Consider the following 20,714-nt stretch of genomic DNA (forward strand, 5'->3'; position numbering starts at 1 on the left):
TTTAGGTTTTGTTGAAATAGTGAAATACAACAGAAATTTAAAAAAAAAAAACTTTCTTCCAGTGATTTATTGAATAAAAATCACAGTATAATGCTTGTTATTGTATTTTGGAGGTTTAACTTTATCGCAATTACTGAAATTGGAAAAGAAAAAGCTTTACATACATATATATAAATTATTTTGTTCATGGAGAAATGAATATAAAAACCGAATCGCAAGCTTTATTTTAGAAAGGCTTGTATTTCGGTTTTTACATTCGTTTCTCCATGAAGAAAATTTATGTTTAATGCTTGTAATTCAATTGCAAATTAAAAACTGTCAGTTTTCCGTGAAATGTATTAACAACAGTCTAAAGAGAAAAAGCTGCAGATCCGCGGAGTAATTTACACGCATGTCGGCCGCCAGCAGAAATCAACAGCAATCGCACTTTTCTCTGCTTTAGATACCCAGTTTAGGACATGCGTATATTTAAAAAACAGAATTGTCGATCAGCCTCGAATTTAGGGCTTAAACGAAAATGAAATAAATATTAAGTCTTATTTGCACTACACTGAGCATCAAAATAATTACAATAAACATTAAAACATGTATTGAACAAATAATCCAAGATTTTTTACTGGTAAGTCGAGTTAGTCATTGTGATCACCATAAGTTTACAAAAAATATTTAACCATTATTTATATCATGTAGAATACATTATAAAAAGAAAAGGCCCGACGGAATAATAATTTTTTATCCGATTTTAAAAACTAGAAATATATATGAATATATTTTTTTGCAAACATTTATTTACACAAAAATTAAACCTGTGTAAACACGTGCGTACTCGAACCTAACAAAGCTACGTCTCACGTCGAAAAATGACCCCCTAGCCGTAGAAAAATTGCTGCGTCTAAATACAATAGTTCTTGTGTCACAGAGAGGCGTGAAATCTTCTTAAAACTGATGAAATGACATACATTTTTTGCAACTGAAGTCAATAGCTTCTTTCATTTACGCATCATTATCGTTTTTTCAAGAATTTTGAAAAATGAGTAAGTGTTGGTAGAGGTATTAGTGAGCATGCGAACGGTAACTTTGGGTAGACTATAGCATTTCACTGGAACATTTATGCCTATCAGGGGTGTAGGACAAGGGGACGGGGGCACGTGCCCCCTCACCTTTGGAAGATGGGGGGGGGGGCACAAGTAGGTTTGTGCCCCCTCATTTTTTTAAACACAAAATTAACATAGATTGATCAAATGAGAATATACCACGCCTAATAAAATACTCAATTCTAATATGCAGATTCTCAGTACTCAAAGCATTATTTATTGCATGTTCTCACGTGAAAATAGTTATATCTCATTTATATTTGAAGGGGATCCCCCATTGCAATGTTCAAAAGTGCAGTATGTCGTACACAGTACAGGGGAGTAGGGGAAGATAAAGCCGGGGCACATGCCCCCACACTTTCCAAAGGGGGGAAGAAGTATAGTTGTGCCTTCCCCCCCCCCCCTCCTTAAGTAAGGCTTTTTTACAATCTGATTAGAATAAGATCCCCAATCCGCTCCTTTGTTTTCATATTGTCTCTACAACATAAAAACAAAGGAGCAGGTGGAGGATCTCATCTTTATCAGACTGGGATTGTTAGTTAGTACCCACAAATAAAACAGTTTTGAGTCATTTCAGTCGGAAGACCCTTCAGACGCCATGAATCTTGAATTCTTCAAAATTTTCTTCGGGAGAAATGAAAATACATGAAACTTTATTAATGAAGTCAGTAGGAAATGGCATACAAGCAAAGTATATAAAGTGTATAAAAAAAAAAAAAAAAAAAAAAAAAAAAAAAAAAGAAAGAAAGAAAAAGAAGTGACAAGGGAAGTGTAAATTCACACACACACCCCTCCCCACGAAATAGGATTTTGGAGTGTCAGAAGGATATCCTACGTGTTTTTATATTTTATATATATATATATATATATATTTGTTTTTGCCTGTTAAGTTAAGATGTGTTTAAGGTGGATTTCTTTGGTGCCCCTCACTCTTTCTAGCCCAGCTACGTCACTGCCTATTGTGTTAAATTGTCAAAACACCCAAAATAAAACGCCGCACTGTCACATATCACAGTAAATGCAGTACACCTGCTATCACCGTGTAGAAACACACTAGAGTAAAGTCTCTCTCTCTCTCTCTCTCTCTCTCTCTCTCTCTCTCTCTGTGTGTGTGTGTGAAGAATGTAGAGGAAGCAAATTTACAAAAAGATGTGATTGATTAAGATTAATTCCAGGTTTAGCACCCTATAAAAATGGCTGATTGGGGGGGGGGGGGGGGAGGGCGCAATTTGTCTCCCCCCTTTCGAAATTGCTTGGATATCCGTATGAGTACACAGTTCCCGCCGCTGATCAGAATTAGAGGATTTCCAAGACATAGTAACCCCCGGCATGTTCATCCAGGTCTGCAGAGATTGGGCTTATCAACTGAAAAATCTTGACATGTTAAAAATTTCTCCGGGAGTAAAATTCCGCTAAAATTCTTTCTAATTTGTTCTGATCCCGTCAGAATTCCGCTTTCCTGTCCTCTCCGGTGAACATCCGTGGTGATTCCGTTGATTCTATATAATAAAATCTGCATTTCTTTCAGCGGATATGAAGAAAACACATGTAGTGTTCTGCTTTTTTGCTCCCAAATTTCAAATGGATGAACGCTTATATATAATTGATGGGTGATCTGCAGTTCATCTATAATCTACATGTATTTGATAGTGTGCTTTGAAACAGGTCCTTGGGTATTTCGGACGTATTTTTGATAAAATATGTAACTTCAGAGTTTATCTATAACAATGGAATACACAAAGCTTGCATAGAAACCGTTTTTAAAAATGTCATATCACCGATCATAATATTATAATGCAGTCCTTCACCGGTGACGTCTTCATTTGAGTGAAATATTCTCGAGAGGGACGTTAAACAATAATTAATCAATCAATCAATCAATTAAAATGTAAAAAGAAATATTTATGTAATAGTAAAGAATGCTTGCTGCTTCTCTCTCTCTCTCTCTCTCTCTCTCTCTCTCTCTCTCTCTCTCTCTCTCTCATTTTATAACCTCTTCTCTCTCTTTCAAAATGACACCAATTTTTACACCAATTTTTACACAAATGTAGTGACATTCAGGTGCCAAAATAAAACAAAATTGATTCTCTCTCTCTCTCTCTCTCTCTCTCTCTCTCTCTCTCTCTCTCTCTCTCTTCTAACCTCTTCTCTCTTTCAAAATAACACCAATTTTTACACACATGTAGTGACATTCACGTGTCAAAATATAAAAAAAATGATTCTCTCTCTCTCTCTCTCTCTCTCTCTCTCTCTCTCTCATTTTTAATGTTATAGTTGCAAGAAGTAATTAATTTGTTTTATACCTCCTCAACATTGGTTTCTGTAAGTGAAACAATGGCGCAGTTCCCTATTTTCTCATCATGCTTGGACATTTTCCCTAAAAGCAAAAGAGTACTTTAATTTGAAATGCAGGTGAATCCTGATGTTTACTTCCTTTCACTCTTTCTAAGACACACATACCAGTATACACATAGATTCTTATACACATGTAGTGACATTCATGTAGTGTCCAAACACACAAGTTATATTCATGTTATACTAAAGGATTAAAAGATATCTCTCTCTCTCTCTCTCTCTCTCTCTCTCTCTCTCTCCTTTTCTAACATATTCTCTCTCTTTCAAATTGACATCAATTTTAACACACATGTAGTGACATTCAGGTGTCTAAATGTAAAAATTTAAATTCAAGTTAAATTAAAAGATAATTCTCTCTCTCTCTCTCTCTCTCTCTCTCTCTCTCTCTCTCTCTCTCTCTGGGGATGTCTACTCCTCCTAGGCACCTGATCCCACTTCTGGTATATCCAAAGGGTACGTGTTTGCCCAACTTTCTATTTTGTATTGCTGAAATTGAAACAGACCGCCATAACAATATATTGAGAGAAAATAGAGTGTGTAAATTTTGTAAAAATGACATAGAGGACGAATACCACTTTATATTAAGTCCTCATTACGAGGAATTTCGACATCGATATATCAAAAAGTATTATTGGCAAAAACCATCTGTTTTCAAATTTGTACAATTATTAAGTGTTCATAATGTACACGAACTTTGTAATTTAAGGAAATATTTATGTCTTGCACTTAAGTTGCGAGAAAACCTTGTTTAAGTCATTCTCCGTTGCTCGCTTGAATTAGTACACTGCCATACAATGTAATTTTTATGTACATGTATTTATGAAATTGATGTGATAAGACATATCTCTTAAGCAATAAAGAATATATATATAGGAGTCATGAGATTGATAACTGTTCGTTATCTCTACCCTTCATACAGTCACCCCCTCCCAACACCCCGCAGTGTGTGTGATGTAAAAAAAAGTCAATATAAACCACGTTTGCTGTCTTTTAATATTCTTTGCAAGTGCGTGGCCTTGGTTTATGGTTCATGCAAGTTTCACATAGATGTATTCTACAGGTGCACCAAACATTTCAAGTATTACAGTAACATATACATGTTCCTTATCATTGCTGTCACTTGAACTCGATACATTTTCTAGACTCTCTTTTTCCCCCAACAGAGCTTGCTATAAAATCGATACACAATGTGCGCAAAGGGAGATGACTCAATGTGCAAAATTCAACCAATTCATATTTTCCATACCAAATTTCTATTATAAAATTGATTGTTTGATCTGCATCATGTCACTTATTTACCTTCTTAAATTTATATTTTATTATCTTTCATATGACTGGCTTTTTGCTCAGGGTTTGGTCAAATTACACAGTAAAACTGCTAAATTTTGGTCATTTGAGCCTGCATTATGAGCTGTGCTACAATAATGACTCTATTTCCAGATGGATTTACATATTGATAAAAATCTGCACTACTCTGTAACAACATGTTACATAAAATTGCTTATCAACTATCCGTGATATTTTGATTAACTTGAAATGAAAATTTTCCAAAACTCCAATTTGCCTGTGTTTTTTTTCTATATAAATAGTCCGTTACTATGGAAACGAGTCACTTTTCAGAACAAGTGTAACAACAATTTTAAAGAGTTTATGTAATTCAATGAATGATGACATTTATAGTAGAATTTTTTCAGTGCGTGCCGCAATATTTTGGTCGTTACAGAGAATTGCTTTTAAATTCCCTAAAAAGAGATTGTATGCAAACGTTAACTTCAAACTAATCACTAATACATATTATTGTGTATTTTATGTGTAATTTTCTAAAACCCTTTGATTTTTTACTTTAAATAAATCAATATCACAATTTAACAGACTATGCAGAAAATATTAAATGTTCTTTATCACACGGATGAACGCGTTATCGTACATTCTGTTGTTAATGGACATTCGGTTGTTATTGGACATTCGGTTGTTATTGGACATTCGGTTGTTATTGGACATTTGGACATTCGGTTGTTATTGGACATTCGGTTGTTATTGGACATTCGGTTGTTATTGGACATTCGGTTGTTATCGGACATTTGGTTGTTATTGGACATTCGGTTGTTATTGGACATTCGGTTGTTATTGGACATTCGGTTGTTATTGGACATTCGGTTGTTATCGGACATTCGGTTGTTATTGGACATTCGGTTGTTATTGGACATTCGGTTGTTATTGGACATTCGGTTGTTATCGGACATTCGGTTCAATTATATTGTGTGTTTGGGAAACATAGAATAAGTTCATACGTGGTTTTTATTGATAAAGACACCTTCAATAGTGATGGAATTTTACATTTATTAATGATATTCTTCAATTTTATTGCATTGGTACCAAATTAATGCGCTTTATAACGTACAGGAACAAATTAATGCGCTGTGTGACGTACGTGCACAAATTAATGTGTACAAATCAATGCACTTTATGACGTACATGTACAAATTAATGCACTGGGTGACGTACGTGCACAAATTAGTGTGTTTTATGACGTACATCTACAAATTAATGCGCTTTATGACGTACATCTACAAATTAATGCGCTTTATGATGTACATGTACAAATAAATGTGTACAAATTAATGCGCTTTAGGACGTACATGTACAATCAATGCGCTTTATGACGTACATGTACAAATTAATGTGTACAAATTAATGCGCTTTATGACGTACATGTACAAATTAATGCACTGGGTGACGTACGTGCACAAATTAGTGTGTTTTATGACGTACATCTACAAATTAATGCGCTTTATGACGTACATCTACAAATTAATGCGCTTTATGATGTACATGTACAAATAAATGTGTACAAATTAATGCGCTTTAGGACGTACATGTACAATCAATGCGCTTTATGACGTACATGTACAAATTAATGTGTACAAATTAATGCGCTTTAGGACGTACATGTACAAATCAATGCGCTTTATGGACGTACATGTACAAATTAATGCACTTTATGACGTACATGTACAAAATAATGCGCTTTATGACGTACGTACACAAATGATGCACTTTATGACGTACATGTGCAAATGAATGCACTTTATGACGTACATGTACAATTAATGCGCTTTATGACGTACTTGTACAAATTAATGCGCTTTATGACGTACATGTACAAATAATGTGTACAAATTAATGCGCTTTTATACCGCACATGTACAAATTAATGCGATTTATGACGTACGTACACAAATGAATGTGCTTTATGACGTACATGTACAAATTAATGTGTACAAATTAATGTGTTTTATGACGTACATGTACAAATTAATGCGCTTTATGACGTACATGTACAAATTAATGTGTACAAATTAATACGCTTGATAATGTACATGTACAAATTAATGCGCTTTATAACGTACATGTACAAAATTAATGCGCTTATGACGTACATGTACAAATGAATGTGTACAAATTCATGCGCTTTATAACGTACATGTACAAATTAATGCGATTTATGACGTACATGTACAATTTAATGCTCTTTATGACGTACATGTACAAATTAATGCTCTTTATGACGTACATGTACAATTTAATGCGCTTTATGACGTACATGTACAAAATAATGCGCTTTATGACGTACATGTACAAATTAATGCACTTTATAACGTACGTACACAAATTAATACGCTTTATGACGTACATGTACAAATTAATGCACTTCATGGCCTACATATACTATTAATGCACTTTATAACGTACATGTACAATTTAATGTGTACAAATCAATGCTCTTTATGACGTACAGTGTACATGTACAAAATAATGCACTTTATGACGTACATGTACAAATTAATTCACTTCATGACCTACATATACAATTAATGCGCTTAAAGACGTACATGTAAAATTTAATGTGTAAAAATTGATGCGTTTTATGACGTACATGTACAAAATAATCCGCTTTATGACGTACGTACACAAATTAATGCGCTTTATGACGTACATGTACTTAATTCGCTTTATGGCGTAATTCCTGCACAAATTAATGCGCTTTATGGCGTACATGTACTATCAATGCACTTTATGACGTACATGTACAAATTAATGTGTACAAATTAATGCGCTTTGTAACGTACATGTACAAATTAATGCGCTTTATGACGAACATGTACAAATTAATGCACTTTATGACGTACATGTACAAAATAATGTGCTTTATGACGTACATGTACAAAATAATGTGCTTTATGACGTTCGTACACAAATTAATGCGCTTTATGACGTACATGTACAAGTTAATGCACTTTATGACGTACATGTACAATTAATGCGCTTTATGACGTACTTGTACAAATTAATGCGCTTTATCACGTACATGTACAAATTAATGTGTACAAATTAATGCGCTTTGTAACGTACATGTACAAATTAATGCGATTTATGACGTACGTACACAAATTAATGCTCTTTATGACGTACCTGTACAAAATAATGCGCTTTATGACGTACATGTACAAATTAATGCACTTTATAACGTACGTACACAAATTAATACGCTCTATGACGTACAGTGTACATGTACAAATTAATGTGCTTTATCTTCACCTTGCAAGAAACAGTGTAAAGTCCGGACTCTCGACTATTTGTTGTAAAGTCCGGACTCTCGACTATTTGTTGTAGAGTCTGGACTCTCGACTATTTGTTGAAAAGTCCGGACTCCCGACTACTTGTTGTTAAGTCCGGACTCTCGACTATTTGTTGTAAAGTCCGGACTCTCGACTATCTGTTGTAAAGTCTGGACTCTCGACTATTTGTTGTAAAGTGTGGACTCTCGACTATTTGTTGTAAAGTCCGGACTCTCGACAATTTGTTGTAAAGTCTGGACTCTCGACTATTTGTTGTAAAGTCTGAACTCTCGACTATTTGTTGTAAAGTTTGGACTCTCGCCTATTTGTTGTAAAGTCTGAACTCTCGACTATTTGTTGTAAAGTCTGGACTCTCGCCTATTTGTTGTAAAGTCCGGACTCTCGACTATTTGTTGTAAAGTCTGGACTCTCGACTATTTGTTGTAAAGTCTGGACTCTCGACTATTTGTTGTAAAGTCCGGACTCTCGACTAGTTGTTCATTATGTAAAACTTACATGGTACCAATTTTGATGCACCAGATGCGCATTTCGACAAATAATGTCTTTTCAGTGATGCTCAACCGAAATGTTTGAAATCCGAAATAACTATGAAGTTTTAGATCTAAATATAGCCAAAACCAGCGTGCCAAGAATTTCGGGGGGTCTTTTGTCCAGCAGAAATCTCAGGAACTACAAATGATATCAGCAAGAAAATTGGAGAAAATGTAGGTAAGGTATTGTAGTTGTGCAGGAAGTTAAAATTATTGGCTAAACTTTTTAACTTTAAGCTGGTATTAATTCGGTAAGACACATAGAACAAAAGTTGTGTGTAATTACAAGAGCTTTCGAATGAAATCAAGAAAAAGGGGCTGGCCCCTATATTTAGGGGTCAGCAGCTCATAAACGTGTTTTTTTTAATACTTAAAAATGTTGACATATATTGAAAAAGTTTGAATGAAATAATCTTTAGGATATCAAATCTTGTCATTTGGTATGATAAGAAACAAGCTTTGTGCTATATTTATTTCTATTTCATAAAAGAAATGTGTGAGAATCGTACAGGAACAAGTTGTCTGTACAAGCCCGCCAAGCTGTTTCGGGGCCTCATGCTTGTGTAGTGCTTAGATAGTTGATTTAAATACATTGTTTTGATTCGACTTCTCTTTTTTAATTTATTTAAATAATTAACAAAATGCAATGTTTTTACACGATGAACTGTTAAACATCATGTATGTATGTATGTTATCAGTGCAGAGCAAGTCTTTACGGGGCCTCCTGGATGTAAACATTCACGAGAGGCATTGTGGGAAGGCTAGAGAATGCCGAAATCAAATTGTGATGTGTACATTTTATCACCGTATGTAGACATGTATATTCATTGTACAGCTTCGAGCACATGAACTGCCCTCGATTACGCACTTGGAGCATTAGTCAATACTAACGAAGGATATATTGTTGTCTGAATTGTTTACCAAGTTTCGACTACGAGAAAATTCTGACGGTCATATTTGCAATGGATTGATAAACACATAAAGATACAGTGCAGATATATTTATAAACTGTCCCCAGTGATATTGTAACTAGTAAGGAAAAGTTAATGGTGACACTTTAATGTGTGATGGAATTGGACGTTGCTAAAAAGGTTAGAACGTTTTACTTATCTAAAATCCACACAGACAGATAGAGTGGTATTAAAATGTCAGTATTTTGCGTACACGCACACTGATTTTTATTTAATGTCGATACTGTGTTCATAAGCTTTCTAATGACATTCTCAAATTCCCCATGATTTAGCTTTTACATTATAAATACTTGTATAAATTTTACTGTTTTTTTAAAAGTTTGTTTTTAGTGGGAGAGGTGTATTTGTTTGTTAAAATTCCCTCGTGAAATTTTCATTCATGGACTCCACAAATGCTATTAGGAGAGTGCAAATTTAGATTTATTCTCTGCTGTCCTAGGTTCACTGAAAGGGGAGATCTTTTTTGCGTGACATGAGACCTTGTTTATATGCTCGGTCTTCATTCACTCAATGACAAAATTCATTCGCATTATAAGGAGTATTCCAAAATATCTGACGTTTTCCAGGCTTTTTTCCGATTTTGATATTTAATGTGCAATTTATTTAAATAATTAACAAAATGCAATGTTTTTACACGATGAAATGTTAAACATCATGTATGTATGTATGTTATCTCGGACTATGTAAGGAGTCCCTTATTTCATGACTCTTGAAAGATACTGTCTAACCACTTTACCACTTTTGAATGAAGATAAAAGAATTTGTTACGAATCCTTATTAATTTTTTGTCTGTCATTCTTTAAACAAAATATGCAAAAGTTCAACAATACACAGGCTAGAATACTATATTCAATATTGTTTATGTTGAATGGTTACTAAGTCGCTTTGTCCCAAAACGGAAATGCCCCATGCACAAACTTTCCAAAAAAAATTTCAGGGGCAACCAAGTTCATGTAGTATTGCCCCCCCCCCCCCCCTCCCCTAATTTTATTCATAAGTGCCCATAATACATATTATGAGCACTCCAAATCTGTGATACCTCTGACTCTAACCCCGCACATGTCACAATATAAAAGCAGGGGTTAGAGTTAGAGGTATGTTGGATTAGAGCACCCCAAAACTTAAACAAGCATATTCTGGAATGAATACATGAGTTGCAAACATTTGTTTACAAAATTATATCATATGGATAAACATGTTTGTCAAGAAAAATTTTTTTAACCTTGGTATAGTGTTGAGTCATAAAGTTTAATGTTTAAAAAAAGGTGACCATAATTACGCAAAAAAAGTTTTCTAAGCCATTATTACCTTTCTCAAATGTCATAAATGTTGAAATATTTTATCTTTAATGATTTATAAGCTAGCCTCTAGAGTTAAATTATTCTCTCAGTCATAAATGCACACTTCATGCTGCCAAAGTTTACAATTAATATACACTTAAAGGTCTTACGCAAGGAAATAGCCAATCAAAATGATTTATTCAATTGTAGTTCTATATGTAATGGTTTGGGCCATGGATATCGGCCTGGGTAGCTTAGTCAGTAGAGCACCTGACTAGTGATGCAGGGGTCCCGGGTTCGATTCCCGGTCCTGCCATACATTTTCTCATCTCCTGTTACAGATTTGGTGCCGTTAACCACCCCTGGACTTGGAGGTGAAAGTCCTCCCAGGGGCAAATAAGAACTTGGGTTGCGTCTTCGAGGGCGAAGACAATTTAAGGAGGGAGGAATGTAATGGTTCTGGCTGTGGATATCGGCCTGGGTAGCTCAGTCGGTAGAGCACCTGACTAGTGATGCAGGGGTCCCGGGTTCGATTCCCGTTACAGCCATACATTTTCTCCTTTCCTGTTACATATATATATAGCGACAATTTCTTTTCCTTTTTTTCTTTTTTGGCATCTTATTTTAGGGCTACAGTATTAATTTTGGGCTCATTTACTAGGAATATTATAACTTTATTGGAATTGTCCCACTGAATTAAAGGGAACTTGTATTTTGAGGTAGGTGTGTTTACTGTCAATTTTCTCTCTTAAATGCCGCATAAGGCGTCTTTTTTCTGATCTCAAATTTTTGCCCAAGAATTAATCTTTATTTTCTCTTTCATTAAATATCTGATGACAGTCTATTTAATTAATTAATTTTATTAAAGCTATATAGTAACATATAGTGAAATTATTTCCTTGTGTGAGACCTTAAGAGTAACAGGTAACGTTCATTTTGACTGCAATTTCTCTGATTTCAGGAGTAGCCTCCCCTGTTAAAGATCAATAATGGTGGATAAGCAATGCAGGATGCTGTCATGTCATCAACAGAGAGTTTTGACACCCGTATACCCGTATTTCTACCAATCACCTCTGTAATCTTTGTTGTGTTCATCAGACAGGTAAGAAATACATGATAATTATTTTAAATAACTTTATTAAAATGAATAATAAAAAATAGAACAAATTTACTTGTACAGACTTCCTCGTATAAGAAAATGTCACATTTTACAATACGATTATACATCATTTATACATATCCTCATAGACGCAGTTGAATAGAAACAGTTCATGATAAAACATAACATTTATTACATGCAACACAATTTACAGAATATGTATTAAATACAAATTTCATACATTTAAATTACATACACAAATGATACACATCATCAATGCCCCCGCCCTTTTTTTTCACACTTACAACTTTCTTTTTAATTTTGGATCTGTTAGTGATTTACTGTAAGTGTCTTTTGATTTTTTATCTTAGAGCTGATATCTCTTAGATCTGTAGTATTTTCGTTGATATTTATATTTTAAAAGTTTTTGTTTCATTTTAAAGTAATTTTGCCTATTTTGTTGTTGTTTTAGATGATGGACCACTCTACTTCCTTTTACAACAGGTGCCCCTACAGATTCACAAAGTTCCAATGTTGATTTTCCATGACCCCCCATTCAGTGAGTGCACAACTTTATGTATTCTCCTTTCAAAATTTCTACTACTTGTAATACATTTTGGATTTGATTTTTAATATGCCCTAATCACAGATTCAGATTTTTGTGTAGAAGTATGATATTTAATTTTATCAAGATTATTTGGTCCTAAAGTCAAATTTATACAGTCTTTTAACAAACATTTGTCTTCTGTCATGTTTAATTCAAAGTCACTAGGCAACACTGAAGATTTTCACTTTTTGCTTTTCAGTCCGCGACAGGAAAAGGAATGAAGTTGACAGGATTTTCCGCACTGTCCTTGGTAGCAGCTTATGATAGAACGGACAGCAGTAGACATGGCCTGCTTCATCAAAGGTAAGTCTCCGGAGTAGTGTTTGTAGCAATTCTTGTACTCTGTCCTACTTCGAAGCTTCAGATCTAAGGCAAATCTCTGCATGTATTCTTTTATGGCTTTGGATCTTCCGGGAAACATGTGACTGCTGAACAGCACCTTAGCTGTCTGTTTTCTTTGAGAGTCAAAGAAATGACGCAAGTCTTTAAGGTTTTCGATGACATGTTCTTGTTTTTCAGATGCCCCGGATGCAGCGGCACTATCCCCATCACTGGTATAATGGGAAATGTCTAGTGGACGGTCATCACCCTGCCTGCCTTATTTTCTTCATGCTGGTTTTATTCACATCTGTGATAATTTTTCCCACTTTGTTGCAGGTCTGCTGCATGTTGGTAGCTGATGCTGGTTCAATATTTGCGCCAAGAAGCATACCACGCATACCCTCTGTAGTAAGGCTGGTACCCATGTGACCGACAGCCATAGCCACATTTAGCTGTGCAGCTCTGCGTCCCCTTCTGGATCTCCCCACCTCTTCATACAGCTTTTCACGGCGACTTGTATAGTGGCACTTCTTACATCGGATGGAAAGGATCCATGCCAGGCCTCGTTTTTCCTCCCCATGCTGGTTCCAGTCCAGTGAACCATTACAGTCTGTAAACTTCTGTGAGTGTTCTTTAAAAGCATTATTTCACAATTTAGCAGTCTTCTCTTGGTGAAGTACTTTGTATGGTTTTGAGTTTGGGTCATCTGACACAGCGTCCATGTTGGAGTCTACAGGCTGGACTTCACTTGGTCCGGGTCGCAAAATCTTCATTTCACTGCTTCGGCTCTCAGCATCGGTAACTGCAAACATTCCATTCTTCTGTGGCCATACAACATCCTGAAACTCTTCTTTACTTAGCCTTCTTATGGGTACTAGAGATTGGACTGGGCCGGTGGTCCCTGTACTATGCTGGCCCTTGTTGTGAGGAATACTTCCTTTTTTAATTGATGTTGATGCAACCACTTTGGTCCCTTCTTTGGCATGATTATTATTTAACTGTACACTTGCAGACCTTTTCTAAGAATATACTATTGTGTTGTGGTGTGCATGTTTATGTATTGTAAATTTTTGTCTTGTTTATTTATTTTAGAGCTGCCTGGTCTTCTAAGAGAAACTCCATTCTTTGATGACTGATGGAAAAGCCTCATCACTCCCTACTGCTAAAGAACCACTTATCTTAATCACCAGCCATTTATCAGTGATCACTGTTATCAAAGCTCCATGGTACGTCATTGAAGTCTTTCTTGGCACCATTTTTAGCTCACCTGAGCTGAAAGCTCAAGTGAGCTTTTCTGATCACCCGTATTCCGGCGTCCGTCCGTCTGTCCGTCTGTAAACTTTTCACATTTTCAACTTCTTCTCAACAACCACTGGGCCAATTTCAACCAAAGTTGGCACAAAACATCCTTAGGTAAAGGGAATTCTAAATTGTGAAAATAAAGGGCCAGGCCACCTTCCAAGGGGAGATAATCAAGAAAAGGTAAAAATAGGGTAGGGTCATTAAAAAATCTTCTTCTCAAGAACCACTGGGCCAGAAAAGATGAAATTTATATGAAAGCTTCCTTATATAATGCAGATTGTAAATTGTTAAAATCATGGCCCCCGGGGGTCAGATGGGGCCACAATAGGGGATCAAAGTTTTACATACAAATATATAGGAAAAATCTTTAAAAATCTTCTTCTCAAGAACCACTGAGCCAGAAAAGCTGAGATTTATATGAAAGCTTCCTTATATTATGCAGATTTTAAATTGTTAAAATCATGGCCCCCGGGGGTCGGATGGGGCCACAATAGGGGATCAAAGTTTTACATACAAATATATAGGGAAAATCTTTAAAAATCTTCTACCCAGAACCACTAAGCCAGAAAAGCTGAGATTTATATGAAAGCTTTCTGATATAGTGCAGATTCAGGTTTGTTAAAATCATGCCCCCCTGGGGTAGGATGGGGCCACAATAGGGGATCAAAGTTTTACATACAAATATATAGGGAAAATCTTTAAAAATCTTCTTCTCAAGAACCATTGGGCCAAAGAAGTTCACATTTACATGAAAGGTTTCTGACATAGTGTAGATTCAAGTTTGCAAAAACCATGGCCTCCAGGGATAGGTTTGGGGCCATAATAGGGACTACCGTTTTACATGCAAATAGATATGGAAAATCTTCTGATATGGACCAAGGTGACTCAGGTGAGCAATGTGGCCCATGGGCCTCTTGTTTCCAGTCCTTGACTTTGTTTAGAATTAAGATTGACAATTTTTTGCTAATTACTTCCTTATAAATCAGTAAACTTCCTATTTCTTAGTTAATTAGGGCTTGTTAATTAGAGTTAAAAAAACTTTTATGCAGATGGACACAAACTCCAACATCTCAGCTTGCATATCATTCCAATTTTTTTCCTAAATAATTCACTCATTAGATTTTTTTGTGTTTTGAAAATGAAATACTGGAGATCAATTTGACCAGAAATTTAGCCTAAAATTCTGAAATCTGTTTGGAAGAGTTATCTCCTATTTTTCATCCCTTAGGGTCAAAAATAGATTTTGATGCACTAGTATATGAGAGATAAATAACTAATAGACATTTTTCTGCAAATTTCATTTAATTTAATTAACTTTTAGTCATCTTAAAGGTCTTGCGCAAGGAAATAGCCAATCAAAATGAACTTAGTCAATTGTAGTTCTATATATAGAGAGAATTTCTGTTCTTTTTTCTTTTTTCGGCATCCTATTTTAGGCCTACAGTATTAATTTTGGGCTCATTTACTAGGAATACTATAACTTTATTGGAATTGTCCCACTGAATTAAAGGGAATTCTTTTTTCAGGTGTGCATGATGCAACTTCCTGGATGTTTGTCAACATGTGAAACCCACGTGTATTTTGAGGTAGGTGTGTTTACTGTCAATTTTCTCTCTTAAATGCCGCATAAGGCGTCTTTTTTCTGATCTCAAATTTTTGCCCAAGAATTAATCTTTATTTTCTCTTTCATTAATTATCTGATGACAGTCTATTTAATTAATTAATTTAATTAAAGCTATATACATGTAGTAACATATAGTGAAATTATTTCCTTAAACATGTTAAACAAACTTTCCCTTGACAGTCGTGTCGGAAAGCAAAATCCATTTTGATTAGTTTAACAAAATTGTTGTCAGGATTCATAATTAGTCAGTTCTTTAAACATGTTAAAAGTAAATATTATACTGTGCTAGTTGTGTGCATTCATTTTTTGAAATGATGAAAAAATTCTACATATACCCCAAAGCATTACTTGAATTTCATTACTGTTTTTAGCAGCTAGTACTAAATATCTAAGTGAAATACATGTACTTTTACATAAAAAAAAATAGTGAATGGCTCTGAACACATGGTTTATAATTTATTTATCTATTAAAATCAAGAATTTTCATATTTGTTTTAGGTGCGACAGTATGTCTCCAGGTTAAGTGATTGTGTAGATTGATTCCCAGCATATCGATGATTTGCCAAAAGAGCATATGAATAGAAAATTGGTGATGCTTAAAAATATCAGCAGAATACAGAAATTAAGAGACACAGATGGACAAAAACCCTCTTATCTAATATAATTTACATATTAGGCCTATACAACTAGAAAATGTAACAAGTGAAATTTAAATGTATGCATATATTTACTGTAAATGTATTATATTCAGCGTGTACGATATTTGGTGGAAATTGATTTTTGAACAAGTTAGCGTGAATTTGATTTAGCGAATTCCTTTTTGTTTTTAGCTCACCTGAGCTGAAAGCCCAAGTGAGCTTTTCTGATCACCCATATTCCGGCGTCCGTCCGTCTGTAAACTTTTCACATTTTCAACTTCTTCTCAACAACCACTGGGCCAATTTCAACCACAGTTGGCACAAAACATCCTTAGGTAAAGGGAATTCTAAATTGTTAAAATAAAGGGCCAGGCCACCTTCCAAGGGGAGATAATCAAGAAAAGGTAAAAATAGGGTAGGGTCATTAAAAAATCTTCTTCTCAAGAACCACTGGGCCAGAAAAGATGAAATTTATAGATAAGCTTTATTAGGTAGTGCAGATTGTAAATTGTTAAAAGCATGGCCCCCGGGGGTCGGATGGGGCCACAATAGGGGATCAAAGTTTTACATACAAATATATAGGGAAAATCTTTAAAAATCTTCTTCTCAAGAACCACTGAGCCAGAAAAGCTGAGATTTATATGAAAGCTTCCTTATATAATGTAAATTCTAAATTGTTAAAATCATGGCCCCCGTGGGTCGGATGGGGCCACAATAGGGGATCAAAGTTTTACATACAAATATATAGGGAAAATCTTTAAAAATCTTCTTGTCAAGAACCACTGAGCCAGAAAAGCTGAGATTTATATGAAAGCTTCCTTATATAATGCAGATTCTAAATTGTTAAAATAATGGCCTCCGGGGGTCGGATGGGGCCAGAATAGGGGGTCAAAGTTGTTTTTGTTTGTTTTTTGTTGTTTTGTTTTTGTTTTTGTTGTTGTTTTTTTTTGTTTTTTTTGTTTTTTTTTAATATAGTGCAGATTCAAGTTTGTTAAAATCATGGACCCCGGGGATTGGATGGGGCCTTAAGGGGGGCATCAAAGTTTTACATACAAATTTATAGGAAAAATCTTTTAAAATCTTCTTCTCAAGAACCACTGAGCCAGAAAAGCTGAGATTTATATGAAAGCTTCCTGATATAGTGCAGATTATAAATTGATAAGATCATGGCCCCTGGGGGTCGGATGGGGCCACAATAGGGGGTCAAAGTTTTACATACAAATATATAGGAAAAATCTTTAAAAATCTTCCCAGAACCAGTAAGCCAGAAAAGCTGAGATTTATATGAACCATTGGGCCAAAGAAGTTCATATTTACATGAAAGCTTTCTGACATAGTGTAGATTCAAGTTTGCAAAAACCATGGCCTCCAGGGATAGGTTTGGGGCCATAATAGGGACTACGGTTTTACATGCAAATAGATATGGAAAATCTTCTGATATGGACCAAGGTGACTCAGGTGAGCGATGTGGCCCATGGGCCTCTTGTTTTATTTATGTGTAGAGTGTAAGACATTTAGCGTTGTATTTGAATGAGCGGTAGTTGCTTTCCGCCAAAGGCGCTAAAAAGAATACACAACCAAATGTAATACGTTTACAGTATTAGAGCTGTTTTAATGTATACAATTGTGTATACATGGTTGCTTGTTTGTTGACTCAGTGTATAGAACATGTACTACTATAATGTACATCTTTCATGTGTTATTTCAATGTGATGTTGAATCACATTTAAAATACAGCAAAGCTTTTACAGCTGAATCCTGTTGTTTTTTTTAATTATGTACAGTTTTGATTTCCCAACAGATCAAAAAATAAACATAGAGAATTCTTCATTTCCTGTTATATTTATCTGAAATTTTTAAAGCTCACAGAAAGATTATTACATTGTGATTTTTTTGTATTGAAGCAAATTATTTTAATTTGTGACTTTAATAAGAAAAACCAAGTGATGTTTAGCTCATCTGAGCCAGAAGCTCAAATGGGTTTGTGATCAAAGTCTGTTCAGTTAATGTATATCACGTTTTACAGACGTTGTTATTTTCAACTTTCTCTCCAGGAGCACATGAACAAGTTTTATTACACTTTTCTTAAAACATCCTTAATAGAAGGACATTCTTATTTTTCATTTCATCTGCAGGGAAAAGGGGAATTTAATGTAACAAAGAAAGATTGACCATGTATAGTGCTCATTTAAGATGCAGAGTTCCAACAAAAAGTTCTCATAACATATTGGTTTTAGGATAGATTACACAGAATATATTGTATTGTATCTCCTCTTATATGCGGGAAGGGTGGTACATAAGTTTCACTTGGTCTGTTTGTTTGTCTGTCCGCACTCATATCTCTGGTGTTTGTCCATCTATTGGGCTGAAATTTTGTATGTAGATTACAAATGACCCTATGACATGCCTCCCTAAAAATGAGAATTCTAGAATGATAGTTTAAAGCGCCATATCTTGGTTGCATGTGTTCCTGGCATGTGCTTCCCGTAACATGAAACTCAAAGCGCCGGGAGCTGTCATAGCGAACTATTTTTTGACTGTCACTCTAGTGTTTGTAAACCGATTGAGCTGAAATTTTGCATGTAGGTTATATTGGACTAAGTATATAGGTTTCATTTCGGAGAGAGAGAGAGGTGCCACAACCGAGTTTGATGATTATAGACCAAATAATTGTCCGGTTTAGGCAGTTACGAGTTAGACAGGATGTTGCCACCTCTGGTGTGTCCAGGGATCCGTGTTGGCCCGACTATCTAATTTGTATTGCTTATGAGATTGATCACTATTCGTTATCTTCGCCTTTCATTTGGCCATATTGTCTTAATCAAAGGTCACATTGACCTAACTTAAAGTTCGATCCATCTTCAACCCAAGATGTATCAGCTGATAAAGTTTGATGATTCTAGGTCTCATAGTAATTTGGACACGAAGCGGTACAGACAGACAGACAGACGGACGGACGGACGGACAGACAGACAGACAGACAGACAGGAGTGAAAACCCCCTGAGCAACGCAATACCTTTATATGATAGTTAAAAAAATCTAACCGTTCGTTGACTTACAAGTACTTTGGTAAAGGTCATAAATAATCAATTTAACAACGACTGCTCCGACTCAAATCAAACCGGTCTGAATTTGATCTGTGAGTTGTGTGGATATGGTCATGTGCAGATTAGTGTATCATCATGAATTGATCATGTTTGGATTAGTATATCATCATGATCACGAGTAAGAAGGACAATCCAAATTTCTCAACAGAGACAATTCAAGTTCTACTTGATGAGGTGGAATAAAATAAAGACATATCCCATTTAGTAGACTATTTAACTTCGTTACAAATACTAGAAAGACGAGGGCATGGGATAGTAAATGTATGTAATCCCTCCATCCACTCGTGGGATAGTAAATGTATGTAATCCCTCCAATCACTCGTGGGATAGTAAATGTATGTAATCCCTCCATCCACTCGTGGGATAGTAAATGTATGTAATCCATCCACCCACTCGTGGGATAGTAAATGTATGTAATCCTTCCACCCACTCGTGGGATAGTAAATGTATGTAATCCCCCCATCAACTCGTGGTATAGTAAATGTATGTAATCCCTCCACCCACTCATGGGATAGTAAATGTATGTAATCCCTCCACCCACTCGTGGGATAGTAAATGTATGTAATCCTTTCACCCACTCGTGGGATAGTAAATGTATGTAATCCCTCCACCCACTCGTGGGATAGTAAATGTATGTAATCCTTTCACCCACTCGTGGGATAGTAAATGTATGTAATCCTTTCACCCACTCATGGGATAGTAAATGTATGTAATCCCTCCACCCACTCGTGGGATAGTAAATGTATGTAATCCTTCCACCCACTCGTGGGATAGTAAATGTATGTAATCCTTTCACCCACTCGTGGGATAGTAAATGTATGTAATCCTTTCACCCACTCGTGGGATAGTAAATGTATGTAATCCCTCCATCCACTCATGGGATAGTAAATGTATGTAATCGCTCCACCCACTCGTGGGATAGTAAATGTATGTAATCGCTCCATCCACTCATGGTTTAGTAAATGTATGTAATCGCTCCACCCACTCGCAGACTCTGAATGAGATTAGGACGAAATGGTCTTTCTATCCGAAGTGTCTACCATAAATAAGTAAACACTCACCAAAATAAGTTTCTTGCGCATAAAAACTGGGTACTTACATCATCGATACAAATCTTTCGATGCAAAATATATAACCCTTACATA

At 35.4% G+C, this 20,714-nt stretch overlaps 1 long non-coding RNA gene across 3 annotated transcripts; it reads left to right on the forward strand.

Annotated features, from left to right (window-relative positions):
• Positions 1-8,731: 8,731 nt before the first annotated feature.
• LOC125655458 (uncharacterized) lies at positions 8,732-18,291 on the forward strand. Of its 3 annotated transcripts, XR_008799190.1 has the most exons (9): positions 8,732-9,710; positions 11,212-11,589; positions 11,832-11,972; positions 12,442-12,528; positions 12,776-12,879; positions 13,234-13,519; positions 13,990-14,123; positions 15,726-15,785; positions 16,322-18,291. It is a non-coding gene; the product is annotated as an uncharacterized LOC125655458 (long non-coding RNA). The 3 variants fall into 3 exon arrangements; XR_008799189.1 differs by having other exon boundaries at positions 11,212-11,972; XR_008799191.1 differs by lacking the exon at positions 11,212-11,589 and having other exon boundaries at positions 8,902-9,710.
• Positions 18,292-20,714: the final 2,423 nt, after the last annotated feature.

The sequence above is a fragment of the Ostrea edulis genome, chromosome 10 (genome assembly GCF_947568905.1).
Source record: "Ostrea edulis chromosome 10, xbOstEdul1.1, whole genome shotgun sequence".
Classification (NCBI taxonomy): domain Eukaryota; kingdom Metazoa; phylum Mollusca; class Bivalvia; order Ostreida; family Ostreidae; genus Ostrea; species Ostrea edulis.